Source organism: Equus quagga, chromosome 17 (assembly GCF_021613505.1).
Source record: "Equus quagga isolate Etosha38 chromosome 17, UCLA_HA_Equagga_1.0, whole genome shotgun sequence".
Lineage (NCBI taxonomy): Eukaryota > Metazoa > Chordata > Mammalia > Perissodactyla > Equidae > Equus > Equus quagga.
The window spans coordinates 8,194,996-8,204,698 of record NC_060283.1 but is presented as its reverse complement, the minus strand read 5'-3'; the positions used below and the strand labels follow the sequence as shown (position 1 = coordinate 8,204,698).

The 9,703-nt window shown below is 44.8% G+C and overlaps 1 long non-coding RNA gene across 1 annotated transcript in view; it reads right to left on the bottom strand.

Moving 5' to 3' along the window:
• Positions 1-874: 874 nt before the first annotated feature.
• LOC124229554 (uncharacterized) overlaps positions 875-9,703 on the bottom strand; it is a 39,261-nt gene continuing 30,432 nt past the window's right edge. Inside the window, exons 2-3 of the long non-coding RNA XR_006885898.1 lie at positions 6,020-6,124; positions 875-1,622 (exon numbers count right to left, since the gene is read on the bottom strand). This is a non-coding gene — a long non-coding RNA (uncharacterized LOC124229554). The remainder of the gene's footprint in view (positions 1,623-6,019; positions 6,125-9,703) is intronic.

Below are 9,703 nucleotides of genomic sequence, written 5' to 3'. Positions count from 1 at the left end.
TTGTACTGACTCCAAGCCAAGGAAGAAGGGATCGTCCAAAAGACGCCCTTTCCAGAGAAGTTAACATCTGCTGGTAAACTCCTTTTTGGTCAATAGTATAAATTCAAGGGAGTGGACCAATGTTGAGCTTCTGTGACATTATGAAGGGACAACGGGACAGTACAGCAAGAGCACGTTGTCCTTTCATCCTTCAGCTCTCAAGACAATGTGTTGCCCAAGCATGGGGACCATTATCAAAACTTCCACATATAAAGGAGTGGCCAGGTGGTGTACATAGGGCTCCCTCGTAAGGAGCATCATTTTTGGCCCCATTGGTCAGTATGGAGGTGTGAGCATCACTCAAGCAAGACTCAAATGCTGCATTATCACATATTCAAAGACCACCTAGGGGCTGGCCCCGTGGCCCAGTGGTTAAGTTCGCGCGCTCTGCTGCAGGCGGCCCAGTGTTTCCTTGGTTCGAATCCTGGGCGCGGACATGGCACTGCTCATCGAGCCACGCTGAGGCAGCGTCCCACATGCCACAACTAGAAGGACCCACAACGAAGAATATACAACTATGTAGCGGGGGCCTTTGGGGAGAAAAAGGAAAAAAAATTTTTTTTAAATCTTTAAAAAAAAAACAAAGACCACCTAAGTATATGGGCCTGACAGTGAGCCTACAAATGGTCTGATTTACACTGATTGTTCTGCAGTGTCTTTTTTTTTAATGCTTTTTGGTGAGGAAGATTGGCCCTGAGCGAACATCTGTTGCCAATCTTCCTCTTTTTTTTTCTCCCCAAAGCCGCAGTACGCAGTTGTATATCCTAGCTATTAGTCATTCTAGTTCTTCTATGTGGGATGCCAGCACGGCATGACTTGGTGTGTAGGTCCGTGCCTAGGATCTGAACCAGTGAACCCCGGGCCACCAAAGCAGAGTAGGCAAACTTAACCATTCGGCCACAGGGCTGGCCCCTGCAGTGTCTTTTTATATATATTTAATGTATCTCATTTTCCTATCCCAGGGTTAGGTTAAATTGAGGCAAGAAATGGGGGTATGTGGACTTAGTATTTTAACTTTATAAAAAGGGACCTGCAGAACAGTTTCAGCCTCCCGTGGCATTTGGGACTCCAGTGAAATTACTTATAGGGTGAACTAAGGGGTCTCTCTCTTCATTTACTGATTTTGGTTTAGTGTGACAAATGCAGCAGTTGGTTACGTTTTCTGCAGTAGCTATTGACTGTGAAATCCTAATTATAGTGTTATCTCCCCAGGCATTAATGGGGAGCAAAAGCAAAAAGCAAATAGGCAAAAGGGATAAAGGTTTCATATTGGAGACGGAGATCTTGACCCGTGATCCTGGGAGAGCTGTCCACCTCAAGACGTCGTCTGCTTCTGGGGAGGAATCTCCTGGGTCAACTTTGACTTTAGATCTCCGGCTGCTACGTAGTTCCAGGAGTCTGGAGGAGCGCTTTTCCGCTGGGAGACATGGACCCCAAGGTTCAAGTCCCTGAAGTCTGGCTGCCATCTGGGTAGCGAGGAGAACGTGGTACGGTCCCTTCCAACAAAGTGCAAAGAAGTCTTTCTCAGGGGTCGTTTCCAGAAGAAGCACTCTCCAGGTTCTAAGTTGTGGAAGGTTGACCATCTGTCAGAGAGTTAAGGAAAGATCCCGTCACCTGGTGGAAATACACTTTGGCGTAACGCGCTAAAGCTTTACAATACTGAGTCACGTCAGAATTCATGAGTACAAGAGGCCCATGTGGTTCTACCATCAAAGGCATAGGTCTCCTGTTACTATTTTTTTAAAGCACTGATTTATGCTTTCCCAAAGGTGTGGACCTAACTGCCGTCAAAACCAGTGGTAGAACTTCTGGCCAGGGCAGTCCAGTTGATTCTGTTGATTTAGCTAGCTTTAATTTTTTTTTTTTTTTTTTGAGGAAGATCAGTCCTGAGCTAACTTCTGCTGCCAATCCTCCTCTTTTTGCTGAGGAAGACTGGCCCTGAGCTAACATCTGTGCCCATCTTCCTCTACTTTATACGTGGGACGCCTACCACAGCATGGCTTGCCAAGTGGTGCCATGTCCGCACTCGGGATCTGAACCCTCGAAACCCGGGCCACCAAAGTGGAACGTGCGAACTTAACTGCTGCACCACCGGGCCGGCCCCGCTAGCTTTAATTGTAAGTTATCATTTGTCCGTTCAACTTTACCAGATGACTGAGGCTGGTAAGGACAATGGTAATGCAATTGTGTCAGCTGTGCCTTATTTAGCTGTTTAATTATTTGTCTGGTGAAATGAGTTCCCCTATCACTGGAGATTTCTCTGGGGATGCCCCATAAAGGAAATATATTTTCTAAATGTTTCTTAGCCATGGTTGTGGCGTCAGCCTTTCTCCATGGCAAGGCTTCATTCCATCCTGTGAACACACAAACAATTGCAAAAACACATCGATAACCCATTGCAGGAGGCAATTGAATGGAATCCATTTGTAAGTGTTCAAATGGCCCAGTAGCTGGTTCCATCTAATACCTTAATGGGTCTTTCAGGGTTATGGGTTTGACAAATCAGACACTGGTCGTAAACCAATTTTGTGACCTTGGAGCCATCACCCCATCAATACTTTTTCACAATTTGGATCATCTTATTTGTGCCATGATGAGTTGCAGAATGGAGAGCTTTCAGTAATGACATTTTTAAGGACCCGGGACGAACCAGGTGGCCGTCCAGGCCCTCAGCGAGTCCTCATTTAATATTAAATTTGCACCCTTGTTGGTCTAAACATTGTTGCTCCAGCTCAGGTGCCTGATTCTGTCTTTTATATGAATTATCGTGAAGAATTCCATTAGAGTCAGTCTTGTGGCGTTCACTCCTGTTGCACATTGGAACAATTTCAGTGCTGGCTCATGGAACATGGACGTCTTCTAGAGCATTTCCATGCTACTCAGGATCTGTTTTTCTAGGCAGGGTGTGGAATGATCTATTTGGATATTTTCAGCACTCTTAATTTTGCCTCTGTCAGTTGAGGAGGAAGCCCGTGGGCATCCAGGCACTTCTGAGAGATCGGGGCTTTCATACTCTCGAGTCTCAATTTCATCAATTCCTGCTTGCGGAGAGCAGAGCAGTTCAGGTTCCGGAGAGTCAAGAAATCCTAAGATCTTTTCTCCTTCTGAGTTAAATTTTATATAACTCCTCAATTTAGAAAGCAAATCTTGTCCTAACAGGCTCACCGGGGCAGTGTCACGAGAAGGAAATTATGGCTTCCTGAAAATGGCCCCACTGCCAGCTGGACTGGCTTAGACACAGGTACCCTTTGAATTTGGTTAGAAACCATCGCCCCCACCCATGAAAATATTCTCTTTGCTCTGAGACATTTGCTGTTTTAGGAAAGTGAGGTTTAATGTAGATAAAGTGGACGTAGGACCCACCAATACCGTACAGGATTCTGCATTAATATTTATCTTAGTTTCCCCTTGTTCATTTGGAAGTATCACGGGGAGCAGTTTACCGGAAGATCCCTTGGAGGCCCATCAACGCTTATTATTATTTCAGTAATCAAATTTTTTAACACTTCTCCAGTGGAAAAACAGTCTGGACTAATTGGTGGAGGTCTGTTAAACGATGGGTTCAGCAGGCGGCATCCCTTTTCCCAGGGTCCTGGTCGTTTGCATCGCAGGCACATTTCCGGGCAGAGTATTGCTGAGTGGAGGACCTCCAGATCCTGACCTGAAATGTATGCGGAGGTCCTCTCGGCCCTTGGAGCCGTTGTAACTGCAGCACCATAAATTTATTCCTTTTATCTTGCCCCAAGGTTTATTCAAAATGCTCGAGTAGGGCTGTTAATTCAACAAGAGCGGTGGCTTTCCAGCCCGGCTTGTGTCTCTTTATTAGGCTACTTGGTTCAGGCACAAGCAAGAAAGTCAGGGTGTTTTCTGTGCCTGCGTTTAATAAAGAAAGCCCAGAACATTTTGCAAAAAGAGTTTCCAGTCTTGTTTCATAGTCTGAGACTGCTCCATCCTTTCTTTCTTTACAGGATTAAATTGACAGACCAGTCAGTCTTTTGAGGAAATACCTTATCAATACTTTCAATTAGGTCTTGCGCTGTTTTTCTAGCATGTTTTGGGCCATTCTGGCGGGGAGATTAGGATGTGGGTCTTTAAATGTCGCTTTCGGGATGGTCCCATTTGGCTTTAACTATCCATTTTCAGACATCGCCAGGTCCTAATGTCATATGAATAAACTGATAGAGATCCAAGAGTCCCAGATGGTAATCTCCAATTAAAATTCTAAATCCCTCATAAAATTTTTGAGGATTCTCTTTAGGGTTTGGAAAAATCTTTGATGATGGCCCTAAGTTCAGCCTTTGGTCATGGAGAAAAGATGGTTACTTCTGGTATTCCAGACTCAGCAGAGGTCCTCCCCTTAAAGGCCATTTGTTCAGCCTCTAGCTCATCTTCAAAGTGAAAAGGCGATTAATTAAAGGGATTAACAAGTTCGAAATATTTAGGGAGAGGAGCGTAGAGAGAAGGAGCGGTTGGAGCTGTCAGAGTCAAGGTAGCCGGTATAAACTTCTTTTTAGATTCACCGTCAGCTTGTTGCTTAAGCTTTTCATTTGCCTTTTGTAAAGAATCTTTTAAAGAGGCAATTTTTGATTCATTTAGTTTCTTAGAAGCTTCTGCATACCAATTAAAAATGCATGCCATTGTTTTGGGGAAATTCAGGACCCTTTTTTCTCTAGAGCACCTCATAAATGGATAAGCTTATTTAGGTTAAAAGTTCCCCACTGTGGCCACTGTAATTCAGGGTTATCCTTGGTGAGGTTAAACCATTGGTTCAGGAAAACACAGGTTTGGGGCCCATAATTTTTATACATATAGTTAGCTAGGGTGGTAGATGGGGAAGTCCCAGACGGTTTGGACTGAGGGGAACTCACTTTCCTAATTTTTTTCCCTTATTACCTGAAGCCTGAGGTCCCAGTCCAATCCCAAACCCAGTCTGATTTCTAAGTTGGACCCAGTCCGAGCCCAGACCCAGTGTGGAGAACAAAATACTCAAATAAATTCAGAGAGCTCTTTTAAATGCAAAAACCGTGGAGCTCAGATCTGAGAGGACTTACCCGTGACCTCCAGATAAGGTGAGAAAGCAGGGAGCAAGATGAGCTCAGCAGGTACCTTCGTCTGGTTGCTCACTGTTTCCGGGGACCTTTGGGGGTCTCCTTCAGATCCCACTTCTGACACCAGAATTGTTAAAAGACAAACTAAGGCATATTCAAATGGGGGGAATTTATTGGAGCAAAAATCAGTTGCAACTGGGCCATGCCAAACTGGAAGTGGCTAGAAGGGTTCTGTCAAGGGGAGCCAGGGAAAAAGTTTTACAGAGAAAAGGAAGACACTAAGTAAGGAAATGATTGACTGGCTATAGCTTAGACCCCAGTTGGCTGTTTGTGATTGGCTGTCCTGAGATTTCACTTTCATAACCTTGAGGTATTTACAGGCTTAGATTTTGGTTTACTTATGTAGGCACTGCAGCCTCGGAACTGCCTCAGTCTAACGGTTTCCTTCTTTCATTAATGTAACAGCACATACAGCTCCCTCTGCCTGGACCGTACTTCTCCCTCTGCTCCTGGTTCAAGCATCCTCATCCTTTAGGTACTTCAAGAACCTCCCGTATCTGGGTTAGGTGGTGCCCTGTAAAACCCAGTCAAGACAACACAAGAATGTAATTGCCTTATTATTCGTCTGTCAAAATAATCTACCGAAATGTTAATTTGTCTTTTGTTCCCACTGCTGTTGGAGAATTAGCAGCCCATTGATTTTGAAAGCCTCAAATAGAAGAAAAGCAGCAAGATTGTCCCAGAGGGGAAGGATCTCAGGAGCTTAAGGGAGTGCTGGCAGGATTCTGGGAGACGCAGGGAAGAGATGCCTGTGGACATCTCCTAGGTCTTGAGAGAAATGGAGAAGGTCTCTGCGGACTGTATTCAAGGAGAACTTTGTCGAGCTCTGAGAAAGTCTAACAGTGGGTCTGGGTGGTCAGGAAAAGGCTTACCTGAAAAAGCTGGGGTAATAGGGAGATCTGAAGGCAGGGCAGGAGTGGATCAGGAGAGTAGAGGTGGGGAAGATCATTCCAGGCATTCCAGCATGTGCAAAGGTCCTGTGGTAGAAGGGAACAGACTCATATTAAGAGGAAAGTAGTGTGGATGAGATATGACTTGGGGCAGGCCCAAGCATACAGGTTTTAAAGGTTTTGTTAAGGATGTTGGTCTTTATTCTAAGAGCAAGGGGAGGTAACTGAGGGCTTTTTTGGCATGGCATGGGTTGTGTGACATTATCAATTTATATTTTGAAAAGACAACTGGAAATATATTGCAGTGGAACAAAGAGTAGAGGCAGGAATTGGATAGCAGGCTTGTGAATTGGACCAGGAAAGAAATGAGGACTCACCAGGAATATGACAGTGGAGGCAGAAACGCAGAAAGGAGGCAGATTCCAGAGTTACTGAGGAAGCTCAACAAAATTGGGGGGTGGACTAGGGGAGGAGAGGGAGGTTCCAGTGATGACACTAAAGTTTTGCATTTGCATGAAAGGAAAGGTGGTGGTATTATTCATTGAGCTGTGGGACATTAGGAGAGAAGCAGGCTTGAGGGAAGGATATATCAGCTAGAGTGCATTTGGCTGCAAGTAACAGAAGGCAGAGGCTAAACTATAAGGCTCTTTATTGTTTAGAGAAGAAGTCTGGAGGTTGAAGTCTCCAGAGTTTGCTGAGACTCTTCCCACCTTTCAGCTCCATTATTCTTAGCCTGCTAGCTTTTTACTCCTATGTTTTTTGTCTCATGATCCAAAAGTGGCTGCCACAGCTCCGAATATCATGTGCTCACACCAGCATTCCAAGTAAGACGAAGTAAGGTACAGGGGCAAAAGATCTTTCCCTCCAAAGCCTCTGTCTTTTTTTCTGGGAAGGAAATCTACTCCAGAATCTCCCCCAGCAAATTTTCCTCGCCTCCCATTGGCCAGAACTGGTTGCATGGCCATCCCTGGATACAAAGGGAGCTAGGAACATTTGTATCAGTGATGAAGACTCTCTTCCTGACAAACTCTAGTCAAGCTCCTCTGAATTCTCTTCTCAACGATGCCCTGACTTTTCGGCTTCTGTGTTCGTCTCTGCATTGCCCACTTTTAGCAAGAATCCTCTTAGGTCGATTGCGCCAGAATCCTTCCTCACCCCTGAGGTTTCTTCATGGTAATTTTCTGTCCACTGACCCCACCCTGCTCCTTGGCTATAAATCCCCACTTTTCCTTGATATATTCAGAGTTGATCCAGATCTCCCCCCTGCTACAAAGCCCCATTGCAGTAGGCCCCCTTGAATAAAGTCTGCCTTTATTACTCGTCAACAAGTGTCATGAATAATTTTTCTTTAACATTAGTCATTCAGCAAAAGAGAAGGGGACTATCGTTGGTAGTTTAGATTAATCATAATTTCTCCTCTGGGCTGAGGGAAGGGCCTCTATTCCTAAAGTCAAGGGATCTCCATCTACTTCCTGTATCAAACGGGGATCTCTTGGCAGGGATAAAGGAGCTGGGGAAAGGGTAATGGGTTGCAGGGAACTAGGTGTGCACGGAGCATGTCAAGGGCAACCTTCATTTGTGCAGCCCATATCCATGTTTCTTTCTGGAAACAGCACCTCCATTCTTCCTTTTGGAATTGTCCTCCTCACACTCGAACTGAGTGTTTGGGGTGTGGCTGACCTCATCCCCCACATTGAGGGGTTGGTATATGCCCCAGGTAAGGTTGCCACATAAAGTATAGGATGCATACCTGAGACATACTGGTCTTCAAATTTTCTTCATTATCTGAAATTCAAATGTAACTGAATGTCTTGTATTTTTATTTGTTAAATCTGGCAACACCAGACCTGGGCCAAGCAATAGGATACAGAGATCTCTTTGGAAAAGGCTGTGAGTCCTAAGCCAGGCTGATGAGAGTCCCTCTTTGGGAGTTTGATGGAGCTCTGAGGAAAGTGGCTCTTACTCTACTGGGTTGCAAAGCTGGAGAATGTAACATCCACGGCAGGTGTGGGCCCCAGACCCAGGTCTGGCCCATCCGAATATTCCTCCCCCAAATTATAATAATTGGTTTATAGCTGAGGACAAAACCCGAGAAAAGTCAGCAAGACTTGAGCGTGGGGCTGATGATGGAATTATTGGGAAAGAGAAATCTGTGTGCTGGAGTCACTGAGCTAGAAGAACGTAAGCCTGTTGCTGCTGGTGACCATCTCAGCCCCACGTGAGGAGGGCAGGGCTAAAAGTAAAGTCAGCAGGGAAGAAAGCGGAAGCAAGAGATGGAAAGACAGATGCTGAGTCTTGTCAATACCTTTTGAGCCCCTAATATCAGCCAGGCCTTAAGTCACCCTACCCCCTGGGACTTTTCAGTTAACTGAGCCAATAACTTTGCTTTATGGTTTAAACCAGTTTGACTTGGAGTTCTGCCACTTGCCACCAGTAGAATCTTGATTAGGGGAAGATCCCTGGTTCAATTTCAGATGTGTTGAGTTTGAGATGCCTCCAATGTCAAGTAGGCTATTGCACATGTGGGTCTGAGTTAGAGGTTTAAATTGCAAGGCTCCTTTGTATAGATGGTGATTGAATTCTCCCTACCTGCCCTGGCACAAGGTAGGCATTCAATCAATATTTGATGAATATATGAATGAATGAATGAATGAATGCATATAGCAGTCTGATTATTCCTTAGTAGCCCTTTAAAACCAGAAGTGCCGATCAGTCCAGACAGATGAGTGAAACAGAATAAAAACAGCTAAAGAAAACATTCATGAACTGGAAGACCAAACTGAGCAACTTTCCCAGAAGGAAGATTCAAAAAGACAAAGACCAAAAAAAATTAGAAAATATAAAAGAAAAAATATGTGATACAGAAGATAGAAGGGGAAGTAAAAATATGCAGACAGGAGGATTTCAGAAAGAGAAACATAAAAATGGAGAGGAGAAAATATCTGAAGAAATAATGGAGAAGAATTTACAGAATGCAAGAAAAGATCAAAAAGACTTCTGTTTCCAGCTAGAATACAGAAGCTTCCAGCAGACCAAGGCTCCCACTGCAAAAATTAGAAGGAAAAAAAACCAGAAAAATTGCAAGCATCATCATTTTAAAGACAGCAGAAAACTATGACTGCGATGCTATGAATGAACAAGATGAATTAAAATTCCAAAGAGGGAGGAGCCCTTCCTTCCTGAATGAGCTGAGGATCGCTGGCTAAATATTCTTCTCTGGGGGCATTTGTCAATTCTGGCACAAAAGCTTAGCTCAGTCAAAGGGACACTACTGGGAGAAAGAGAAACCAGCAGAGCTTTTGGTGGTTATGGGGAGCTGGAGGCTTCTAGAAGCTCCTAAAAGTCAGAGTGAAGTCTCCCACGGTCTCATGGTGTTTAGGAGACAAAGTCCAATTGGAGAAAGAGGGCTTGCCTGAAGCATAGGATGTTTGCCTGACTTTCAAGATATGTGGGGTGGGAGACAGGAGAGCTAAACTCAAAACCTCCAAAAGGCAGAATAAAATCTCCCACAGCCATACACCAGGGAGACAGAGAGCTTCCCGGCTCTCATGCAAAAGCCCAGAGGATCACGCCTGAGAAATGAGGATGAAACAAGCGGAGACAGAGTCTTAGTAAAACTGGAGCCGCTCCCCAGTCCAGTTCAACCCACGACCAGGGTGAGGCGAT